At 51.1% G+C, this 24,338-nt stretch overlaps 1 long non-coding RNA gene across 1 annotated transcript; it reads right to left on the bottom strand.

Annotated features, from left to right (window-relative positions):
- Positions 1-5,437: 5,437 nt before the first annotated feature.
- On the bottom strand, positions 5,438-23,301 carry LOC131280671 (uncharacterized). Its single transcript, XR_009188397.1, has 3 exons — positions 23,228-23,301; positions 6,508-6,700; positions 5,438-5,641 (listed from the first exon to the last, which is right to left on the bottom strand). It is a non-coding gene; the product is annotated as an uncharacterized lncRNA (long non-coding RNA).
- Positions 23,302-24,338: the final 1,037 nt, after the last annotated feature.

Genomic DNA, 24,338 nt, shown 5'->3' with positions numbered 1-24,338 from the left:
AATATCTAATATGAAGAAACAGAAAACTGCAAGTCCTGGAGAGGATGTGGAGAAATAGGAGCAGTTCTTCACTGCTGGTGAGAGTGGAAAATGGTGCAGCCACTGAGGAAGAGAGTTTGTCAGTTCCTCAGGAAGCTAAATATAGACTAGCCATAACCTGGCAATCCCGCTACTAGGAATATATTCAGAAGAATTGAAAGCAAGGATGTGAATAGATATTTGCACACACATGTTCACAGTGGTATCATTCACAGTTGCTAAGAGAGGGAAACAGCCTAAGTGCCCATCAGCCCATGAATGGATAACACAATGCGGTATATAAGAAGAAGAAAAAACATGGTCTATACATACAGTAGAATACTATTCAGCTCTAAGGAACTATCAGCTGGGGAAGCATATGACAACAAGGAGGAAGTTGAGGATATTATGTTGGGTGAAATAAGGGACACAAAAAGATGAATATCGTCCTTTTTTATTTTTTTATAAGAACTAAATACGATGAGTCAACTTCCAGAGTTCAGCTACAGAGTACAGGGTAGCAGGAGACAGAAGGTGGGTTGAGAAGGGGTTGCTGATGCTTCCTGTAGGCAGAAGGTTTAATGAGGTCAATTGCAAATACGTGGCAATGGATGGAATTGATGGTGGCACACTATAATGAGTATAACAGACACTGCTGATTCATGAATACCTCTGTGGCTGAAAGGGGTGGTCTAGGAGGTTAATTTTAATTGAAAGACAGCTAGAGGAAATCCTAGGGATTGTATAATATAGTGATTTGGGTGGAGGACGAGGATTGTGGTTAATTATATAAACACAAGAATGTTCTACTACAAGGTGTTTAAAAAAAATAAGTCCAAAATGGGCCTCCCTGGGCTAAATCCAGCATGACCTCTTCTCACCCAATTACTCCTGCCAAGACTCTCTTCTCTCACAAGGTCACAGCCTGAGTTCCAGGTGGACGTGAACTGGGGACGCTGGCAGCCGAGCACAGAGGGCCTGCTGGGGGCCAAGGCAGCCGGGCGACCAGAGGTTAATTCCTAACCGAGAGCCCTGCCCTGGAGAGCTGGGCGCCAGCCTCGGGGCCGCCCCGCGGCGGCGGGGAAGCGCAGGTGCCCCGCGTGCCTCCGCAGGAGTCAGGGAGTGGATTCAAAGGTATTAAGACTCGGCAGCCGTAGAGACGCAGGCTCTGGCCAGGCAGCTCCCGCGCCTCCGCCCGTGGGCTCTCTCCTTCTCACCCGCCCGGTTTTGCTTTTAATCTACCCAAAGCGCCCTCTTCTCCACGAGCTCTTACCCCTTTCTTCTCCTGGCGTCTCTGCCTCCTCCACTGCACAGTCACCAAGAGAGCCTGATGATTTTCCATTTAAAAAGAAAGCAAAGCGCACCTCCTATCCATCCTCTCTCTCCGCAATGACATAAAACCTCACCAGGTGTTCAGGGAGCATGAGTCTTCATAAACGGAGCTCTGCCCCCGCCAGCCTGGGGAAAATATTTCTTTAATATGCCTCGCCATAATGGAGAATGCCGTTAATTACTGCCCAAAGTCATGAAAAGCCTGCCGATTAAGACGGAGAATTTGGAAGCTGCAGGTAAGGAACGCCGAGCAGGAGGGCTCCCGGGGAGGGGCTTGGGCAGCCCCGGGGAGCCCCGCTGCCAGCCCACGCCGCCGTCCGTCAGGCGGGCGTCCTCCCTCTGACCTTGGTTTTCACTCGCCCTCGTGTGCACCAAGAGGAGCGACGCACAGCCCCCTGGCCAGGGCAGCCTGGCTCTGCACCCGCCCCCTGACCCCCGGGAGGCAGAGAGCGCCGGATCCCCCCAGCCCCCGCACCTTCGCCAAGCTCGTCCTGACTCGCCCCTCCTCTCCTACCGCAGGTCTTTCTCTCCCTGTCCCTTCTGTCTGAATGTCCTGCACGCTGTCTCTGCTCGGCTTCCGCAGTGGGGCCCGCTGCCATTTCCTCCAGGAAGTCCTCCTGATTGCCGCAGGCAGAAGCCCCCTCCTCATTCCTCCCTTCCCTGTGCTGCCTGTCCCCAGTGTTGCCGCAGGAAGGGTTTGCACACTCTGTCTCCCCCGGCAGCTGCCACCTTGAACTGTGCTCAGATGATGCGTACCCCAGATCCCGGGCATACCCCTTGCCTTTGGCCTGAATTGGTGCCAGGGTCACTTTGTAGGCTGTGACACCCGGAAGTCGCCAGGCCAGCCTGAAAACGTGTAACCCCCACTGGCCTAGAGAGCGTCTTGCCTTGAATCTGTGCCACATCCTGGAAAAGGTACACACTGCGCTCTTGACCCCTCTCCGTTTAAAGTAATCCCAACCGTTCACAGAGAAACAGGAGCAAACTTTGCAACTGATATCAGGGTCTTGGCGCTTTGCAGCTCCAAGTCAAATTTCCATCTGTTTGCATAAAAAATTCAAATATTCTCCAGCTTCGGAGAATATCAAAGAAGCCCGGCTTCTCTCACGGCGCGAGACCTTGACTTCCTGGAGGCTCTGAGCCCCCTGAGCTGCGGGGACCTTGATCTGCTGCCCTCCTCCCAACAGTGGCTGGGGGAGGCCCAGGCGCCTGGGCTCTCAGTCTCGTCCAGCTCCTGCGGGAGAGCAGCCACGAGAGAGAGGAGATGCTGAGAGCGGAGAGCCTCGGGTCGAGTGGAGGGACCCTAGACCTGGCCCACCCCTGCCCTCGGCCAGATGCCCCTCCCCTCTTGGGGCCTCAGTTTCCCCGTCTGAGGTTCTGGGTCTCTGTGCCAATCACTCCGGCCGGCCACATGGACAGGGCCAGAGCAGCCTCGTGGTCCAGGCAGTGGGGTCCATTGGGCCAGTCAGTCCAGAAGCCACAGCCCTAGAGTCACCCCACACCATCCCCAACCAACAAGCAACAATGAGGCTTTCCTTCAACTCCTCCAAGCCCCCGAAGTCGAAACCCTGGGCCCTTAAGATGGCCTCAGCGACACCCCCAGGCTGGTTCTGGGGGGGGACCCTGCCCAGCTGCAGAGGAGGAGCCCGCCGAGCTCCCAGCCACTGGGCCAAGGACACTCCAAGGTCAGGGCCCTCCCGGGGTGGCCCCGACCCAGGGGTGCCTGGGAGAGCCATCAGGAGGCAGAGGCCCCCATCCTCCCGAGAGGACCACCCCTTCCCTGCGGTGCCTCTCCACAGGGGCCCCCAGCCGCAGGGGAGGGGTGGCACCCGCCCTAAGCACCCCCGCACACACCCCCGCGACGCAGGGCCTTCCGCCAGCCCCTCCCTCTCCTGTGTCCCCGCCCTGGGGGCTGCGGCACTCATCAAGGCTGCACCCTAGGAGAGGGGGTGGGGGAGTCAGTGGGGGCCAAGGCACCTGCTGGGACCCTTCTTAGGAAAGGGGGGAGGGAGGGGACACGCTCTGGAGGGATCAGCCTGGCCTCTGCCTCCCAGCCCCCTGCCTGTGGCCTCAGGGTCCCTCTGCAAGTAGGGGAGGAGTTGGGGGCTCGTCCAGCTCCCGCCGGTCTCGGGCCCAGCCGCCGCCCTCGATGCCCGGCCACCCCTTTGCTGCGGCTGTCGCGGCCCCTCGGCCTTGGCTGCAGCTGGGGGGACGAGGCGCCACCCCGAAGCGCAGCAGGGGTCAGCGGCGACAGGTGGAGAAGGCGGGGGCTCACAGTCCAGCCCCCGGCCCCGGCAAGTGCTACATTCCCAGTCCTGACCCCTTTCCATGGCCTGGGGGCGGAAGCCTTTCATTCCAGCGCATCCCAGAGAGCGCGCTGCGGCAGAGCAGCGGAGAGCCAGGGGGTCTCACATGTCAGTGTGTGGGTGGGAGGCGGGAGCAGCCCACCGCGGGCCCACTCATCTCGGCCCGGCCAGGTTTGGGGTGTCGGCCGGGGTGGGCGGGGAGGGGCGTGGTTGGCTGACGCCCTGGTTCAACTGGGGCCTGGGCCCGGCGGGGGCTCCTCACCCCCCTCCACGCGGCCTCCCCACGCACTGGCGTGGGCCTCGGCCCAGCAGGGTGGTCTCAGCTCCCGCAGAGGCCCAGGAAAGCGGCCAGTCACCAAGGGGCCCAGCGCTGCCTCAGCGGCCCCTCCAGCCCCCCTCCCATGGGGCAGCACAGGCCCGGCTGCCGGCGGGGAGAGCAGACCTCACTGGGGGGGGGGGGCAGCCACAGGCTGGCGGGGCGCCCGCCGTGCTCGTCACCCACAGCCCCCGGCTCCATGCCCCGGCAAGGTACCCTCACTGCCCAGAGCCCGAGTGCGACTTTATTTAGAAAACACTGTCTTAGGGATGGACTTGTCAAGGAGGCCACCTGGGGACAGAGGCCAGGGCTGGGGGGGCAGCCACAGCCCAGGGCCCCCGGGAGCCCCCAGAAGCCGACGGGGCAGGCAGGACCCTCCCCTGGAGCCTCCGAGGGAGCGTGCCCCCGCCAGCCCCGGAAGCCGACGAGATTTCGGCCTCTGGAAGCGGACGAGAGGGGAAGCCTGTGACCACAGGCCCCCAGCGGCCCGGACCCCACCACCTCCTCGCGACCCCCGTGCAGGCAGCGGCAGGAGGCCTCCCCGCTGGGGAGCACCGCGGCCCAGCCCCGGCAGCCACCCTGAACCCCCGCCCACCCGCCCGGCAGCAGCCCACCGGTGCCCCGGCGCCCCTTCGCTGCGTCCTCGGACTCGCGCGGCCTCTCGCACTCAGAGCGCGGGCCGGGCGAGGTCCCCAGTTCGGAGCCGAAGGCGCTGGGTCGTGCCTGGCGGGCGGCAGACGCGCAGCGCGGGGTGGCCGTGGGCACCAGAGGTGTCAGGAACAGGGCGGTGGGGAGGTGGGCGGGAGGGCGCGCCCGTGGCCCCCGCAGGGACCCTGAGGCCGGGCGGGGGGCAGGCGACCGCCTGTGGCACGAGTCAAACCTGCGCCCATCAGCAGGTCGGAGGGGCCCCGCCGGCCCGTTTGGTATTGATAAACAGCTCGTTAATATGAAACTTTGCTCCATTTAGCATGTCTTATTGCCAATTAGCAGTAATGTCCCCGCCACACTTTGGATGATTGTAAATTAATGGTTATCGGCTTTGCTGGGACCGGCAAGCACGGCCATGGGGTTTCTGCGCACAGAGCTGGGCGGGATACTGCTCCCAGGGCGGAGAGAGCCCAGAAACTGCCAGGCCCGGGAAGCAGGGCGACGGGGAGAGGAACCCCCAAATCCTCGAGCCCCTGCTAAGGAAGTCGCCGGGCGGCCAGGGCAGGTGCCGCGGGGGCCCAGGCGCTCCCGCCCGAGGTTCAGCCGCCCCCCTCTGCCGTCTCTCTCTTCCTTCCTCTTGTTGGTGATTAATGACGGCACGTTTGTGTCACAAAGTAAACAATGGGATTGTGCTACCAAGAGTTATGGGGAAATAAAGCCATCCCTCTCCTGGCCCTAGCAGATAACAGGAGTTATGGCAGGGCATTAAGCATGCTTTGCGGGGCAGAAATGCATTGATTTTTGTTTAATGCATCACGCTGTTTACATGCTCGGCTATCGGAAAACCTGACCAAAAAACTGGAGCATCCGCTTCCGCAGATCATGCACGGGCGCAGAACATTTCCCGGGCTGGGGAGGACACGAGAAGCTGTCGAGACCTGGGCTCCAGCTCCCGACTCCGACCCCCGAGGCTGCCACCACCTCGCCGAGCCTTGGCTGTCACCTGTCCAGGAGGTGCAGGCTGAGGAAAGGACGTGAGACTCCCATCAGCAGGACAGGCCTGGCAGAGTCCCCCGAGAGCGGGACCCCCCCACGGGGGCACCATCAGTGTGAGCGTGTCCGCCTGCGGCCCGCGCTCGGGCTTCGGCTTGGGCACACTCCCGGGCACACGCACAGCCTCGTGCTCCCGTTCACCTTGGACACAGGCGTGCCTGCGTGTGTACTCAGGGCGCACCTGTGAGGACAGGTGTGTGCACAGAGGTGTGCTCTCGCTCTCCAGTGCCCACAGCCCCTTGTTCCTCCCTGACCACAGGACTGGATTCATGCTGGCAAGGATCTCCTGAGAGGCCCCTCTTCCCAGCGACCTCGAGTGCCTGGGCAGGGATCCCCAGGGCCCGGCCCGAGACGGGCATAATGTACATTGGATGGATGCACAGACAGGCCCTGAAACATACACAGGGATGCACAGGTGCGCATAGGTGCACATAGGGTGAATGGGAGTGCATATAGGTATGAACTGGTGTGCATAGGTCACATAGGTATAAATAGGTGTGCATAGGTGTGACCAGATGTGCACAGGTGTGCACTGGTGTACTAGGCATGCATAGATGCACACAGGTTGACCCTGTACAGAGGCGTGTGTAGGTGCACAGAGGTATGAATTGGTGTGCAGAGGTATGCACAGGTGTAAATAGGCACATGTACGTGTACATAGGTGCATGAGCCTCGTGCACACCAGTCGAGGGCAGGTATGTACACATGCGTGCACACACACACACACACACACACACTCAGCCAGGCCTTTCTCCGTCCTCAGCAGCCACACAGAGGCCGAGGCTTGGTGTGTGCAGCTGCTTCTCGCTCTCCTTGCCCCCCGGTCCTGCTCACCTCCAGCTTCTGGCTCCTCCCAGGATTTGCTTCCACAGTTACTACCAGGCTTCTTGCTGTTGCACCCACAGGGGGGGCAGACTGCCCATGACCCATGGGCTGCCGGGGACCCCTCACCACGGTGACCTGGCAGCCCCGCCCTCTGGACGTTCTCTCCACCGTCCTCCTTCTAGCTCAGCGCCGTGACACTCTCCTGCGGAAGAGAAAGCCCTAGATCAAAAGGACGGCTCAGGTGAGTCTCTCCCATCCCCACAGTCCCCCGGAGCCCTGAGTGAATGGGCCCCGTATGAGTTTTTTGTTGTCGCTGTACCAAATTACCACAACCAGAGTGGCCTTAACAATACTAACTTATTCCTCTACAGGTCTGAAGGCCAGAAGGTCCGAGTGGTTCCTCTTGGCTGTGCTCTCTCCAAAGCCTCTGAGGGAGGCTCCATCCCCTTGGCCGCTCAAGCGTCCAGTGCTGCGTTCCTTGGCTTGTGGCCTCTTCTTCCACCATCTCCCGGCCTTCTCCTCTTCTGGAGTTGGAGACCCTCTGCCTCTGGAGAATCCATTGGGCCCACCCAGATAATCCAGAAAAATCCCCCAGCACAAGAGCCTTACCTTCAGCTCATCTGCAAGGATCCTTTTGCCACATAAAGTAACATATTCACAGGTTCTAAGGGCTGGGGCATGGACACCTTTGAGGGGTCATTACTCAGCCAACCTCGGAGCTACAGGTCTTCAAAAATCAGAGACAAGCGTCACACTCAGAGTGGCTGCACAGATGCCTGGGCCTGGCAGCTGGGGTCCTTCCCTGCCAATGAAGATCCTCTGCTCTGTCCTAAAACCTTAACATAGAGAGATGCTGAGGGTAGGCCTGGTCTGATCAGGAAGCTGAGTTGTGGTGTCCAGTTGTTTGGACAAACACCGGTGTAGGAGTGGCTACGGAGGGATTTTGTGGATGGGATTAGCATCTCAATCAGTTGACTTTACGGAGATCAGCCTCACTAACATGGGTGAGCCTCATCCCATCGGTTGAAGGCCTTAAAGAAAAGAGCTGTGGTTTTGCCAGGGGACTTCCCGTAGACCAGGACAGCAGCAGAAGATGCTCCAGGGTTCTCACCCTCCAAAGAATCTTTGAACAACTAGCAAAAACTGGTAGAGCCATCTTCCTCAAATCTGAACAAAGTGTTCCAGTAATGGCACAAATGCCTACTTGAGAAAAAGTAGCTTGGCCAACAGTAGGGGATGCTCGTGGTGACCCTGCTGCCCCCCACTCTTCCCCACCACTGTGTAGAGCCAGTCTGTGCCCCTGCTGCAGGTGCCTGTTCCAGAAGGAGCAGAGTGACCCCTACGCACATACTGGGGTGCCTGTAAGTCAGTGCCAATCTATTGAATGGAAACCTGAAAAACTGAACCAGGAGACTCAGCTCTGATTCGCCTTCCCAAAATGGGCCCTGAAGGTAGAGAAGCAGCTTGCAGACCACTAAAGCAATATAATAACTAAATCAAGGAGGCCTGAAGCAAAGGACTACATGTTTTAAGTCAAACAATAGAGAACCCAGGAGGGGTAAAAGTATTTCATAGGGAGTAGAGGGGGCATTTGAATTCCTGTAAACTGGGAATACCTAAGACCACAGGCAAGCACAGCCCAAGACAAGAGGCAATCTACACTCCAGCTCAGATAAGAGAGAGAGGAAACTACATTCTGCATACACCTAGGGCTACTCTCATAGGAGGGCTAAGAACTGAAAGAGACTACCAGCCAAAGCAGAGGCAATTTGCAAAGACCATGAAAGGTGTTTTTTTTGCTTTGGTTTCTTTGCTTTTGTTAGTTCCTGGCACTCAAGGAAATCTCTGCCATATCACTAGCTGGATACAAATTTAAGAAACAGACAGCTCAAGGACTAAATTCCAGAGTTAAAATTTACAAATATTGAAATGTACAGCGTGCAACAAAAAATTACAAGACAAACAGAAAAACAGGAAATGATCCATCCAAAGGAACATGATAAAAATCCAGAAATCATCAATAAAGAGGATAAGACATTGGACATGCTGGACAAGACTTTAAAAAGATGACCCTCAATATGTGCAAAGAAATAAAGAAAAACATGGAGAAATAACTAAACAATATGAGGGAAACAATGAGTGGACAATATGAGAATCTCAGTAAAGGGAAATTTTAAAAAGAAACCAAACAGAAACATGGGCATTGAAGACCAAAAGTCTGAAATGAAAAATTCCCTAGAGGGTTTCAACAGCAGGTTAGAGCTGGCAGGAGAAAGAATCAGTGATCTTGAAGACAAGACAATGGAAATGATTCAGCTTGAGGAGCAGAAAGAAAAAAAAATTTTTTAAGCTAATAGACCTTGTGGACAGGGAAGAGGCCATCAAGTGCACCAATATATACATTGTGGGAATTCAAGAAGGAGAAGAGAGAGAGAAAGGGGTAGAAGGAATATTCAAAGAAAACTTCCCAAATTTTACAAAAGACATGAATACACACATTCATGAAGCCTAATGCCTCTCTCTGAGCCAAACTCAGCATATAAGCTCACTGCCTTCCCCCAAATGTGGGACACGATTCCTGGGTTTGGGCCTCCCTGGCACCAAGGGATTATTACCAAATGCCAATAGCGATGCATTTGGAAAAGGACCTTGACGAAAATGGGGAGATATTAAATAAAAATGAATTTTTATGGCTAAGAGATTTCAAAGTGAGTCAGGAGGTCATCCCAGAGTTTACACTTATGCACATCTCAGGAGGATCTCACTGACTTCCAGAGTAAACAGTCCTTCAAGCAGGGAGGCTCCTGAGGGCTCTAGACACATCTAAGCACTATAGGCAGAATAACAGAACATTACATAGCATAGCATAAAGTTAAAATAAAGGAAAATATAATACAATGTAATGTAATATGATATAATACAAACGCTATAGGCAGGGAAGACAATCCTAGGAAATCAGCATCCCTTTGGTGGGCCTTACCTTGGTGTATTTGATATCCTGTCTCCTCAGTGTATCAGAGTTAGACTCACTTATAATTTTCCTCCACATGGTTCTTATGCCCCTTTTATTTGAACCTATAATTAGCACTATACTCATTATATATATGTCTCAGAGACTTAAATCTTTGGTGTATTCATATGCTGGTCAAGGCCTGAATCCCAGTAGTTGCAACACCTACTCTCCTCCAGTTCATTGGACTCACCCAGGACAACTAACAATGATGATGGACAATGACCATCCCAAAAAGTAGAGAGAATCTACAACCACAGCAAGACAGCTCCATCCATCTGCTCCATGGGGTCCAGGCCCCTTCTCAAGTGGAAGCAGAGTGAGCATCACCATCCTAAAATCCTCAAAATTGAGGAAGGAACAAACAAGGTGGGAATGCAACTATGGACCAAAGTAAACTTAGTATTATTCTAGTAATGGAAGAACTTGTAACATTGATATAAAGGCAGTGGGCTCCAGAGGTTCTGAGGGGCTGGGGGAGGGAGAATAGGTATAACATGGGACATTTGGGGGACACTGGAATTATTCTACATGATATTACAATGACAGATACAGGCCATTAAACATTTTGTCAAAGCTTATAAAGTTGGGCAGTGCAAAGTGTAAACAATAATGTAAACTATAGACCAGTGGTAATAGCAATGCTTCAAAATGTGTTCATCAATTTTAACAGATGTACCACACTAATGAAAGATACTGTTAATGGGGGAAAGTGTGAGAGGGGGAGAAGGTAGGGTATGTGAGAATCCCCTATATTTTTGACGTAACATTTATGTAATCTAAATCTTCTTTAAAAATATAACTCTAAAAAAGCCCAGTGAACCCAGAATGGGATAAACTCAAAGAGAGCTATGCCCTAGACAAACAGGAATCAAAGTGTCCAAAGATGTGGACAAGGAGTGACTTATAAAAACTGCAAGAGAAAAGCAATGAGTTATGTACAAGGGAATCCCAGCAAGATGAAGTGCTAATTTCTCATTATCAATGATGGAGGCAAGAAAGCAGTGGGAAAAATATTTAAAGTTCTGAAAGAAAACAACTGCCAACCAAGAACTTTATATCTAGCAAGACTTTCTTTCAAAAATGAAGGAGAACTTACGACATTCTCAGATAAACAAAGCCTGAGGAGGTTCATTGTTCCTGGACCTGCCCCACAGGCAATGCTAGAGGATGTTCTTCCTGCAAGGAAAGGACAATAATCATGAAGTCAAAAACTGTTACACAGGACCAAGCAGGTCACTTTCTACTGATAAATGGGGTCAATTCAAGAAGAAGGCATAACAATTACAAATGTATGTGCACCTAATGTCAGAGCCCCAAAATATAGGAAGCTAATATTGACAGATTTAAAGGGTGAAATAGACAGTTCTACATCACAGTAGGAGAAAGAATACAGTAGGAGAGAAAGAGCACATTCTACTCAAGTGCATGTGGATCATTCTCCATAATACACCACAACTTAGGTCACAAAACAAGTCTCAGTAAATTCAAAAATATCAAAATCTTAAAATGTATCTTCTCTTTACAGTGGGATGAAGCTAGAAATCAATAAGAAGAAGAATTGGCAAATTGACAAATATATAGAACTTAAACAATGCCCCCTTAAAAACAATGGTTCAAAGAAGAAATTGCAAGAGAAATTAGGAAATATCTTGAGGCAAATGAAAACAAAAATACAATATGCCAAAACATATGAGATGCAGCAGAGCCTGCAGAAGGAAATTTATAGCACTAAATGCTTACATTAAAAAAGAAGAAAGATGTCAAATCAGAAATTAAAACTCCCAACCAAAGAATTTAGAAAAAAGAAGAGCAAAGTAAACCCAAAGCAAGCAGGAGGGAAACAGAAAAATTAGAGTGGAGATCAATGAAATAGAGAATAAAAAATAACAGTGAGAGTCAATAAAACCAAAAGTTGTTCATTGGAAAAAATCAATAAAATTGACAAATCTTTCACTAAAATGACAACGACAAAAAAAAACTAAAGATGCAGATAACTAAAATCAGAAATGAAGGTAGACGTTACTACCATCCCCACAGAAAAAGAAAGGATTATGAGAGGATACCATGAACAGCTTTATTCCAACAAATTAGATAACATAGATGCAATTGAAAAAGTCCTAGAAACATACAAAATACCTAGGATGCAAGAATAAATAGAAGATATCAATAGACTAAGATTAAATCAGTCCTCGAAAACCTCCCAACAAAAAAAGTCCAGGGCCAGATGGCTTTATAGATGAACTGTACCAAACACTCCAAGAAGAATTAACAACAATCCTTCCCTAACTCTCCCAAAATACCAAAGAGGAGGAAACACTTCCTAACTTATTCTATGTGTCCAGCATCAGCCTAATGCCAAAACCAGACAAAGCACCATAAGATAAAAATTTACAAATATCCCTTATGAATAAGATGGAAAAACCCTCAACAAAATATGAAGAAACTGAATCCAACAGCACATTAAAAGAATTATACAGTATGATGCATAGGACTTATCCTTGGTATACAAGGGTGGTTCAACATAAGAAAATGAATTAATATTAGACATCACACTAACAGAACAAAGCTTAAAAAAAAGCATCACCATCTCAACTTCACAGAAAAGGCATCTGACAAACTCCAGCACCCCTTCTTGATTAAAGCACTTGGATGTTTCTATAGAAAAGAAGGAAACATCATCAACCTGGTAAAAGGAAATATAATCCAAAACTTCTTCAAAAATGAAGCCTAATATATTGCCAAATTCAATTAATAGGAAAATGAGATAGTAATGATAAGTTTAAACATAAGAAATAAAATATAGTAATTTAGAAAAAGTGAAATAAAGTTTAAAAAGTGGCATATTAAAAAAAGAAAATAATATTTTTTTAAAAATTTTTGACGTTTGCTTTTTGTCACTGGAATAGGTGTTGTCCTGTATTTACAGTGGCAATCTCTTCCATTTCTTCCTTGGTGTCCTACCATTTTTTTAAAATTATGTTTTCAAAAATGTTTTAGGTCAGTAAAGTCACATACAGAATACAGGGGATTCCCATATACCCAACATCCTCTCCCTTTTCCTCCTTCTCCACCAATGATCTTTTTACATGTGGATGTTACATTTGCTACAACTCATATACAAATATTGAAACATAGCTACTAACTATGGTCAGTGGCTTACATTATGGTTTACATTTTAGACCATACACTTTTATAAATTTTTGGTTAAATTTAACATAGCTTGTATCCATCACTGCACGATCATGCAGAACCCTTCCATTGCCCCCAGTTACCCCTCTTCCCTCTATTCTATTCTTCTCTCCCCCTCCCCTCGGGGCCCACAGTGACAAGCAGGCTTCACTGCTTGAAGGGCAGGATTCATAGATACTTGCAACAACAATGAGAGTTTGAACACTATTCTGTCCTCCTCCATTGGGAGCCACCCATGCTCTCGTGAGACCCCCTCCCCTCTGTTTGAGAACATCAGGCCTCCCCAGGATGGGGGTACAACACCTTCCTGCTCATTTGTATGGGTCTCCACCCACTGATATAACACACTATGACAAGATGAGCACTCACACGCTCCCTAGAAGCCTGCCCCAGGTGCACCCTGTGCCAGATGCCCCCCATCCAACACCTTAAACCAGTAACCCTTCCTTATTATTGTAAAAAGAATATTCTCAACATTATGGTTTAAACCACATACCCATCAATCCCCAGTGTTCACCTCCTCTCTCCCTCAGCCCCCCTCCCCCCAGTTCCATGGACCATTCCAACCCATCCTCCTGACCCTAGACCCCATCAAGCCTGCACAACCCAACCCAATATTATCCCGATATTCCCATCACATCCCTTCACTGCCCACCTACTTACCTCCACTTTATCACAGATTTTGCCCATGTGTGCATTGGCTCACAACCTTCCTCTCCCCCACTATTTCCTGTAAACCTATCTTCCAGAGGCCTTGGGATTGGTGTATGTGCAAGAGACTTGGATCTCTGGGCTGTCCATGTGCCAGCTGGGCCCTGAGCCGCAGTGGAGTTGCAACACCCACTCTCCAGTTCGTTGGACTTACTCAGGTCAGCTGACAGAAAGGTGAGGATGTACAATTGCCACACCAAGCAGTCTACAACTGCAAGAAGGAGAATCCCATCTATCAGCCATATGGGATCAAAGCACCCCTCTCAATTAAGAGGTGGAGTGGCAGCACCATCCCAGAGTCCTCAGGATTGGGGAATAAAATATGGACTAGAGTGGACTTACTGGTATTCTACTATTGAATTATTGTGACTCTAGCAATGAAAGAAATTATATCATTGATGTGGACACAGTGGCCACTGGAGTTGCTGAAGGCAGGGAGAGGGAAAAAGAGGTGTGATATTGGGGCATTTTTCAGGACTTGGAGTTGCCCTGAATGATATTGCAGGGACAAATGCAGGACATTATATATCCTACCACAACCTACTGAATCGACTGGGAGAGAGTATAAACTGCAATGTAAACTATAATCCATGCTGTGTAGCAGTGCTCCCAATGATATTCTATTCATGAACTATTGTGGTTAATAATCGAGAAAATGTGGCATTGGTGTGGAAAAAGTGGCCATGGTGGCTGCTGGGTGCGGGGAATGGGAGGAAGAGATGAGATGTGGAGGCATTTTCGGGACTTGGAGTTGTCCTGGGTGGTGCTCCAGGGACAATTGCCGGAAATTGTATGTCCTCCCATGGCCCATTGGATGGAACGTGGGAGAGTGTGGGCTATGGTGTGGACCACAGGCCATGGGGTGCAGCGATGCCCAGAGATGTACTCACCAGATGCAATGGATGTGTCATGATGATGGGGGAGAGTATTACTGTGGGGGGAGAGGGGGAGTGGGGGCGGTGGGGGTGAATGGGGACCTCATATTTTTTTAATGTAATATTTTTTAAAAAATGAATAAATTGAGTAGAATTTGGAAAAGAAAATGTGTTCCTCAATATAAATGAATGTACCACACTAATGAAAGAAGTTGTTGATATGGGAAAAGTGGAGATATGGGAAGTGGGGCATATGGGAATCTCCTATATTTTTAAATGTAACATTTTGTGTGATCTAAATAAAAATAAATTTTAAAATAAATTTAAAATATTTTTTGAAAAAAGGAAATATGAAAAACCCACCTCTAACCTCACACTCAATAGTGAAGGAAAGAAAGTTTTCCCTCTAAGATCAGGAACAAGACAAGGATGCCCACTGTCATCACTGCTATTCAACATTGTATGGGAAGTTCCAGCCAGAGCAATTAGGCAATAAAAAAAATTAAAAGGGTCCAAACAGGAAAGGAAGAAGTAAAATTTTCCCTATTTGCAAATGTCATGACCCTATATACAGAAAATCCTGGAAAATCTATAATGATGTTACAAAAGCTAATAAATGTATACAGTAAGGTAGCTGGGTACAAGATCGACACACAAAAATCAATAGTGTTTCTATATACTAGTAATGAACCATCTGAAGTGAATATCAAGGAAAAAAATCCATTTAAATAGAGAACTAAAAGAATCAAATATCTAGGAATACATCTAACCAAGGATGTAGAGGACTTGTACACAGTAAACTACAAAACATTGATAAAAATTATCAAAGTAAACCTAAATAAATGGAAGAACATTGATCATGCATTAGAAAACTAAATATTGTGAATATGTCAATTCTACCCAAAGCAACTTACAGATTCAACACAATCCCAATCAAATTCCAACAGTCTTCCTTGCAGAAATGGAAATTCCAATCATCAAATTCATATGGAAGGGTCAGGGGCCCCAAATAGTCAAAAACATCTTGAAAAAGAACAAAGTTGGGGGACTCATACTTCCTGATTTAAAACTTATTACAAAGCAATATTACTCAGAACTGCATGGTACTGGCACAAGGACAGACATATCAATTGAAAGTTCAGAAATAAATCCTTACATCTATGGCTAATTATTTTTGACAAGAATGCCAAGTCCACTCAACTGGGAAAGAATAGTCTCTTCAAAATATGGTTCTGGTACCTGGAGGACACTATGTTAAGTGAAGCAAGCCAGACACAAAAGAACAAATACTATATGATTGCATTACTATGAACCAAATACATTGTGTAACATATTGTATGATTTTTAAAAAAATTTATATGTATCTAGTACATTTAATTGAGAAATGTCTGTTTTTATTCAACTGTGTGTTCTTTTTATTTTTAAGTTAATGTTTATATTTTCAATTATTAAATGTACAAAATAAAAATAAAAGAAGAACCTAAAAAATGGTTCTAGTAAAACTGGCTATCCATATGCAAAAGAATAAATGTGAACCTCTACCTCACACCATATATAAAAATCAACTCCAGGTGGATCAAAGGCCTATATATGAGAAACAAAACATGGAAAAGCATCTTCAGGCACTTTTATAAGCAATGGTTTCTTAGACTTTACACCACAAGTATGAGCAACAAAAGAAAAAATAAATGGAACTTTATCAAAATTAAAAACTTTTGTGCATCAAAGGACTTTATCATGAAAGTAAAAAGATAACCTACAGAATGGGAGAAAATATTTGCAAACTACAAAAGACTTGAAAAGACATTTCTCCCAAGAAGCTACATGAGCAGCCAAAAAGCACATGAAAAGATGCTCAACATTTTAGCTATTAGGGACATGCATATCAAAACCACAATGAGACCATTTCACACCCACTAGAATGGCTACTATTAAAATAACAAGTGCTGGGCAGCAAGGGAATAAATAGGAGCACTCATTCATTGTTGGTGGGAATGTCAAGTGGTGCAGCTACTGTGGGAGACAGTTTGGCAGGTTCTTAGCAAGCTTATAGAACTTCCAGATCATCCAGCAATCCCACTACTATCAATAGTATATACCCCAAGAATTGAAAGCAGGGAATTGAAGAGGTATTTGCATTCCAAAGTCATAGCAGCATTATCCATAAGTTCTAAAAGAGAAAGCAACCCAAGTGGCCATCAACTGATGAACAGAGAAACAAAATGTGATACATATGTAATATTTAGCATTAAAAAGGAATGAAGTTCTTATACATGTGAGAACATGGGTGAACCTTGAAGATATCATGTTAAGTGAAATAAGACAGACACAAAAAGACAAATATTGTATGACTTCACTAATAGAAATTAATTAGAATAAGCAACCTCATCGAGTCAGAGTCTAGAATACAGGCTGCCAGGGGCTGGGGTAGAGGAAGAGAATGGGGAGTTAATGCTTAAGTGGTCCAGAAATTCTGGTTGAGGTTATGGAAAGATTTTGGTCTTGGGTGGTCATGATGGTCGTGCAACATGATGGACATAACAGCACTGAATTACATATTTGAATGTGGTTAAAAAGGGAACTTTCAGGTTATATATATATATTACTAGAATTTTTAAAAATAACTTGACAGGGGACCATGCCGTGTAGACTGCCATTCCAGAAAGACTGAGAAACGGGCTGGCTGCAGAGTTATAAACATGGGGAGGGGAAAAAAAAAAGAACCCTGGTCCTGGAGAAGAACTCCTGCCTCAGACGTATGCCCTCACCCCTCTCTGAATTTTCAGTCTGCCAGCCTCCCTTGCAGAATTCAGACTCAAAACTGCAGTCTCAACTCTCAGTGGAATTTCCCGCCTGCCAAGCGGCCACCAGCCCACCCACTCATGCATCCCTTTTCTGTAATACATCCCACTGGTTCTGTCTCTCTGGAGGCAGACGCTGCCCTCAGCCTGGGGGTCACTCTCAGACCCCGTTCCAGGAGAGTCTGGGCCCACCAGACCCGGGCTCGCCCCTGCCCTTCTTTGCCAAGTTGCTTGACTGGGGGCGGCACTTGTCACGAGGGTGCTCTTTTGGCATCTGGAATCAGGCAGCCAGGCTGAAGCTCCGGGTCAGCTCTTCCCAGCCAAGGGGACTTGGGCGGAGCTGCAGTTTCTATGGGGGACGTGATGAAGGTGTGTGTAAGGGCCCACAGTAGACCACGTGCAGCCCCCGGGACCTGGCCCTTCTGCAGGCTCGTGTCGGCTGCCACGACAAAGCACCACAAACGGGGGTCTAGCAATACCAGGACACCCTTGTCTCGCGGTGCTGGAGACTGGAACCCCACCCAGTCGTGGGCAAGGCATACCCCGGCGGTCCTGGCAGTGGCCAGCCGTCCACAGCATCCTTTGTCTGGTGTCGTAACTCGCTGTCTGCCTCCAGCACACAGGTCTGGCTATGTCAGAATGTCCACTTTTCACCACGTCGCCAGGAACACCGGATCGGGGCCACTGAGCCCAGGTTGGCCTCAGCCTAACTGACCACCTCTTCAAAGACCCTGCCTGCATTCATCAGACCCGGGGTTGGCCCTGGAGGTACCTTTTTGGGGAGACACTCTTCAACCCATAACACTGGGTACTTATTTTAACAGTCTCAGGCCACAGACCTGAGGCTTGGGGTTCCCATCTCTTGCTGCTCTCACCTCTAAGCTCCCAGTAGCTGGAGCCGGCGGCGACTCGCACCTGCTTTGCAAGTTCCAGCCACAGCGGAGAGCTCCCTGGACTGTCAATTCAGCCTCCCCGTGACCGGAGGGCGAGGGGAAAACCGCTCATACTCCCATTTTAGAAGTGAGGACACGGAGGCTTGAAAAGGCCTCGGTACTTCCCGAATCGTCCCCACCACGTTGCAGAGCAAGGCTGGCCGTGCCTGCGCTCCCAAGTCTGCGCGCTGGCGGTGGCCTCGTGGCGCGTGCATGGGACTTGGCTGTGGAGGGCGTGGGCTCAAAGCCTCTCCAGCCACGTGGCCTCCGTGGCCTTGTGCCGCCCACCGACCCCCCACACCCGCAGCCGGGAGTCGAGGGGCTCTGCCGCTCAGCTCAGCCCGGCGTCCCCCAAAGGCCCCTCAGCATCTGGACTCTCGCTCTCGGGCTCTCGACACTCAACCTTGGGACTGGGGTTAGGGTTAGGGTTAGGGCGACTCCGCCATCAGACCGTGAGCTGCGAGAGGCCGAGACCCGCTTTCCTCAGAACCCCTGCGTGTCCAGCACCCAGCCGCACCGCGCTATGCGCTGTGTGCCAGCCCCAGCGGCGCTCCTCTGCGTGACCTGGGAGCAGAGGGGCTGGGAGCCAGTGGACAGGCCCAAACCCAGGCCCCAAAGGCCCCCCGGGTGAGGGGGTGGCAGGGGTCCCGGAAGGGGCAGTCCTTGCTCTTTCCAAGGCCTCTGTCTGCTCTCCGTCTGGAGCATGCGGCTCCGTCACCCCCACCTGCCAGGTGGACAGAGGCAGCTCGGCCCAGCTCCGTCCCCGCCAGCGGGTACAACCTTATGTCCCAAGGTGGTGGAGGCGTTCGGTGGGGCTGGTGGCACCTCTGGCCCCAGCCCGGGCCCACCGCCCATCCGAGGAGGAAACCAGGCCCCGCCGTCTCAGCTCCTGGGCCGGCCCCTCCCGCGCAGGCCCGCGACCCCTGGGCGGAGTGGAGGGACGCGGGTCAGACGTCTCCCGCGCCGGTTTTGTCGGCAGACTCGGCTGAAAGCTGCCCCCTAGACATTCCATCCTATTATTTGAATCCCAGCCTCTCTGCTCGCCATGAAGATTGGACAGGATTGGACATTTATTAGCTAACTGAATGGCTGTAATAAGATAGCAAATCCAAAGGAGCAGAAAATTAAATGTTCTTGAGTTATCTTATTGAAATTTCCCTTCTACGCCTTTTATTGGAGGCGACAGTGCCAGAATCTCAAAGATGCATTTTAAGAGACTTCTTTATGGGGTTACCCAGCAAATGCTAAAGCCATCAAAATGGAGCCGGCACGGGAGCCGCGGGGACGGGCCTCCTCCGGGCACGGTGGGAGAGACCAGCGCGGCGGGCGGCTCGGCTGGCGCTCGCGGCTGAGCCGGCCCTTCCTAACGGCCTGCAGAAATTCGGAATAAACTCCAGCAGGCGCGGCTGACGGGGGAGCTGATGCAGGCATTCCAGCTGATGGGGAGAGTTCCCTGTTTCATTCACTGAAATATGATTACTTAGTATCATGAGGTACACGGGCTCCGCACGGAGGCAGGAGGACGGCACTAAAGGGCTGCTGTCGAGGGCCCAGGCGCGGCTTCCTTCCAGAGGACGGGGGCTGCTGAAGCACAAACGTCTGTCCTGACGTAGACAAATCGGAATCAGTCGAGGGAGATGAACTCGAGCTCCCGAGATGGAACGAGCGGCCGTCAGGAGCAGGGCCCACGGGGAGAAGCGGGGTGCTCATCCGAAGAAGTCCCGCAGGGGGGTGGTTGGCTACCCCCTGCCTGCAGGCATCGCCTCCACGGGCAGGATTTCTCCTGCAGGTTGGAGGGACAGGGGCGGCGGCTAGGCTCCCTGAGCCCCCCGCAGCACCCTTTCTATGGAAGGCCTACCCACCCTCATGACTTGTTTCCCTTCTAGATTGTGCTGGCGTTAAAATCTCAGGAGCAGCACAGCTTCCCTGCCGCCAGCTAAGAGCACGGCGCTCCTTTAGGGGCAGCTACAGCCTGTCCCTGAACCCCCCAGCGTCCTGAGCTGTGGGCCACGGTGGGGGACGGAGGAGGAGTTGGGGAAGGTGGTCCATGTGATAGTCCAGGCGGCCTCAGAAGCCCAGGGAGATGGCGTCCAGGCAGCGCCGGACAATGGTCAGACCTAGCACGGGGCCCTCGATGGCGGGTGCCCCATCACTCGAGCGTTTGTGGGGACCCCTTGCGCCCAGCACTTCGTGGGGCCCGGGAGCCAGGGTTGAGCAAAGTACATAAAGTGCTGCCCTCAAGACTGGACCGTCCACTGGGAGAGACAGAGCATGCACAGACACACGTGACCTTGGCTACAGGCAGTGGAGTGAGGTGAGGGGGCAAAGGGTTTTGGGCAAGAAGCTTTCCCAAAAGGAAGATATTTATGCCGAGACTGAAGGAAGAACAGGGGTCTCCCGCCATGAGCTGAGACTCAAAGGCGTGTGCCAGGCCGAGAGAGCCCTAAGCAAGGAGAGCGTGGTCCTTTGAGCCACCTAAGAAGGCCTTTGGGGTACAAGACCCCAACCTCTGCTTCTGTCACCCCATCTTCTCTCTTGCTCTGGCCCTTCCGCCCCTCTTTAGGGACACTTGAGGTGACGTTGGGCCCACCTGGATAGTTTAGGGAGACCCCCATCTCAAGGCCCCTGGCGTGCTGCCCTCTGCAAAGTCCCTGGGGCATATTCACAGGTGCTGGGGATTGGGACGTGAACCCTTTGGAGGGACCATGAGCCTTTGTTCAACCAGCCACAGAGCTCACACTAGAAGGGGTGACGTGGTCCTCCGACAGCAAAGTCTCCCAGCTGTTCAGAGAAGGCCTGAGTCCAGGTACGTGGACAGCACTGGAGAGGTCTGGAAGCTCGCCTCCTCATGTCTGCACTCTGAAGGGGCATCCCAGCCAGTCCAGGAGATGGGTCGTGCAGGGGACAGAGCTCTATGGGGCCCTCCGAGAGCTCGGGACCCGTGGTGTGCAGGGTTTCACCCGTCACTGGTTTTGATTTCTCAGCTGCTAGACAAATGCCATGCAATGTGGTGGCTCAGCAACAGGAATTTACTGGTTCATGATTTTGAGGCTAGAAGTCCAGACTCGGCATCAGCAAGGCAATGCTTTCAAGCACAGACTGGAGCATGGGGCTGGCTCCTGGCGATCCTCGGTCCTTGGCTTTTCTGTTGCATGGTCATGCACATGGTGGCATCTTCTCCGTTCGCCTCTGGGTTCTACCGACTTCCTGCTTCCAGCTTTCTCCCTCTGGCTTTTTTCCTCCTGTGTCCAATGTCCTTGGCCTGGAAGAACTTTGGTCATATTGGATCAAGGTGCACCCACTGTCAGTTTTGGCACACCTTACCTAATGATGTCTTCACAGCATGCAACGAGGGGTTGGGTCCTGAACACGTCTTCTGTGGGGGACGTGATTCAATCCCCAAACCTGCCCTGGCCAGGTCAGCAGCTGCCCCTCCCAGCCCCTCCTCCCCCTGTAGCCCTCATCACATTGCCTCAGCAAAGTCTACCTGCATCTCTGTGTCCTCCTGGCCATCCTTCCTGGGGGTTGGGGACCGGCCACATCTCATTCACTGGCACCCCCAGTTCCCAGTGCAGAGGAGAGGCCCAAGTCACGTTCGCTAATCAATCGAATGATTGCTAGGTAAGTTTATCAATGTCCCAGTTACAGAAGGCATCGAACTCCAAACTGAAGACCAGGGGATTTGCTCTGCAGGCAATGAGGAGTCTAGGAGGCCTCCAAGCAGGAGGACAATGCAATTATCCAAAGATGAGTATGTGGCTCATGAAACATGGATGGACTCGCTCCACCTCCAGGGCCACGTTGCACCTTGACTTGTGACCGGACCAAGTGGACAAGTACCCAGATCAAAGCAATCCAAGGAGCCCTGGTGTGGTCAGAGGCACACATGACCAGCTCAGAGCAACCCAAGGAGCCCCTGGTGTGGTCAGAGGCACTCGTGATGGGTGAGCACTCAGTGTGGAACTCCAGCGGGGGAGGCTGTCAACAGCTGCAAGCAGTAACGACTTCTTGGGGCTTGAAGGCAACCAGGGAAGGTGCTCCTGAGAAGGGGGGCTCCGCACTTGGGCCTGGAAGATGAGGTCAGGGTTCCCCAGGTAAGCAAAGTGTGGTACGGGAAGCCACCCCAGGCAGCAGTGGGTACTTGATGTGTCCAAGACAGGAGAGGCGACTCCTGGGCCCAGAAAGGGTGGAGAGCTGCCACAGTAGGAAGTGGGGGAAATGAAGCAATGCCTGAACAAAGATCTCATGCAACAGAAGTGGATCTGCATGAGTCCTACCAGAACTGTTATGAAGACACCCACTCCAGCATTTTGTTGACGCCTGCTAAATCCATCCACACTGGGCCGGGAAGAGTCATTTTTGCTTCGTGCATTACACCAGACATCTGTAAATTGGATACTCCTCTCCTCCCTTTAAAAAATAATTTCCCTCAACCACGATACACAGACAATTTTCCACCAAGGAGCCCCGGCTGCCAGGCTGGAATCGCTGAGTGAGAGTGGAAAAGGCAGATGTGAAATGATCCCCCAGCAACTGAGGGGCTTTCTGGAAAACGCAATCAAATACTTGATAACTTGCTAATAGTATGGTTATTAAACAGGCTACCTTCATCTTTCCCAGAGAGCAAGAAAATGTAGGAGAATTTGCAGCACAATGGAAAATGGGGGATTATGGAAACTGCTTCCGGGTTGTTCATATTTACAGCTAATATTACATTTCAAAAGGGTCCCTGATCCTCTGTGGGCTCCCGACCTGCCCTCCAGTGTCCGCAGAGCTCCCTCGAAGGGCAGGATACTAGCCGTCTTCTGCCAGGCCTGCTCCTTGCCCCAGGCCACCCTGCCCTGTCCCTTTCCCAGGGACCCGGAGCTGGATGCTCACAGACCTGCCCTGGCCCTGACGCTTACTAGCGACAGGACGCCAAGTGCGTTAGTGAACTGCTTTGCGCCCCAGTTTCCCTCACCTTGAGTTGGGAATGAAAGCAGTGCTGTCTCCCAAAGCCGTTTGGAGGAAAGGAGAACACGAAAATGCAAAGTGCTCGGACGAGTCTGACATGTCACAAGTCTCAATAAATGGTAGCAGGGAACTGTTGCAGTAAACAATGAGCTGGAAAAGGGCTGACCTTCACCCCTGGGCTGGCATGCTCCTGGCCGGGTAGAAACGGTGCTACATGTGCAGGGTGAGGGGGCAAAGTGGAATGGCAGGACTCACGTGCTTGAAATCAGCAAAGGGAGAAGCCCGGGGAACCATCACTGATCCGACGATGGGTTGAGATTACGGTCCCAAGAGTTTAAAATCCATTCATTCACTCATTCACTCAGCCATGCATCAGAACGTGCTAGATTTGGAATGTTGGTCTTAGAAGGGTCTTTGTGACTCAACTGGTCCGGTATCCTTCTGCCAAGCTGAGCCTTCACCCTCTCTTTTCTACCAGCATTTTAGAGGTAAGTGACTAGAGGTTCATAGAAACCCATTGAGAGTGCAAGTCACACAGCTGGTCCACGGCAAGGTGGGCCCGAGAACCCTGCTCTCTTGACCTCTGCTTTCTCCATTCCAGGGCCAGGTCCAGGTTATAGCCCTCCCAAGACCGTTGAGAGCCTGCAGAAGCAGAGCTCCCTGGGACTTCCCCACCCACTCACCTGCTCACCACACTCCTAGTCCCACCCCCTATACACACACCTTTCCCCAAGAAAGGTAACCTGTGGCAAAGGGGTGGCCAGGACATCCTGGGGGCCAGCAGTGCCTAGAGCGGAGTAGACAGGCGGGGGTGCCCACAGGGTGCCCCAGTGAAGGAGCAGGAGCTTCTTTTCAGTGTCCTCCTCTCTGCCGTGATGGTCTGAGCCTCGGTGTCCAGGCTCGGCTCGGTGCCTATGAGCCCTGGTTCCCTGAGCTGCGCCCATCACTCCAGGTTGTCCCCCCATAGTAGCAACAGCAGTAAAGGCAGTGGCAACAAAATGGCAGCCCTTTCAGCCTCCTTAGCAACCACACCACTGCTGCAGAGGAAGCACGGGCAGAGCTGGAACTGTTACCTTGATCCCTGTTTTAGCTAAGAGCAGAAGGAGGCCCACCAGCCCAGCGGCTGTCCTAGGTTAGCACAGCTGGCAATCCAGTGCAAGCCTGGCATCGGGCTCCCTGTCGTGCTAGTGCAACTTAGGGCCACACGCTGGGTTTCACCGAAGGAGGCAAATGGAGGTGACTTGATGTGCCTCATTTTATTTTGAAACGAAGCTCTAAAGTACCCTTGAAAGTTCAGAAGAGAGGTACAACTATGGAAAAGAGGAAACAGAGAATGAACCCTGTGATGTTGGCCAGGAACTGGAGA

The sequence above is a fragment of the Dasypus novemcinctus genome, chromosome 12 (assembly GCF_030445035.2).
Source record: "Dasypus novemcinctus isolate mDasNov1 chromosome 12, mDasNov1.1.hap2, whole genome shotgun sequence".
Taxonomy (NCBI): domain Eukaryota; kingdom Metazoa; phylum Chordata; class Mammalia; order Cingulata; family Dasypodidae; genus Dasypus; species Dasypus novemcinctus.
This window is presented reverse-complemented; position numbering and strand designations above follow the sequence as displayed.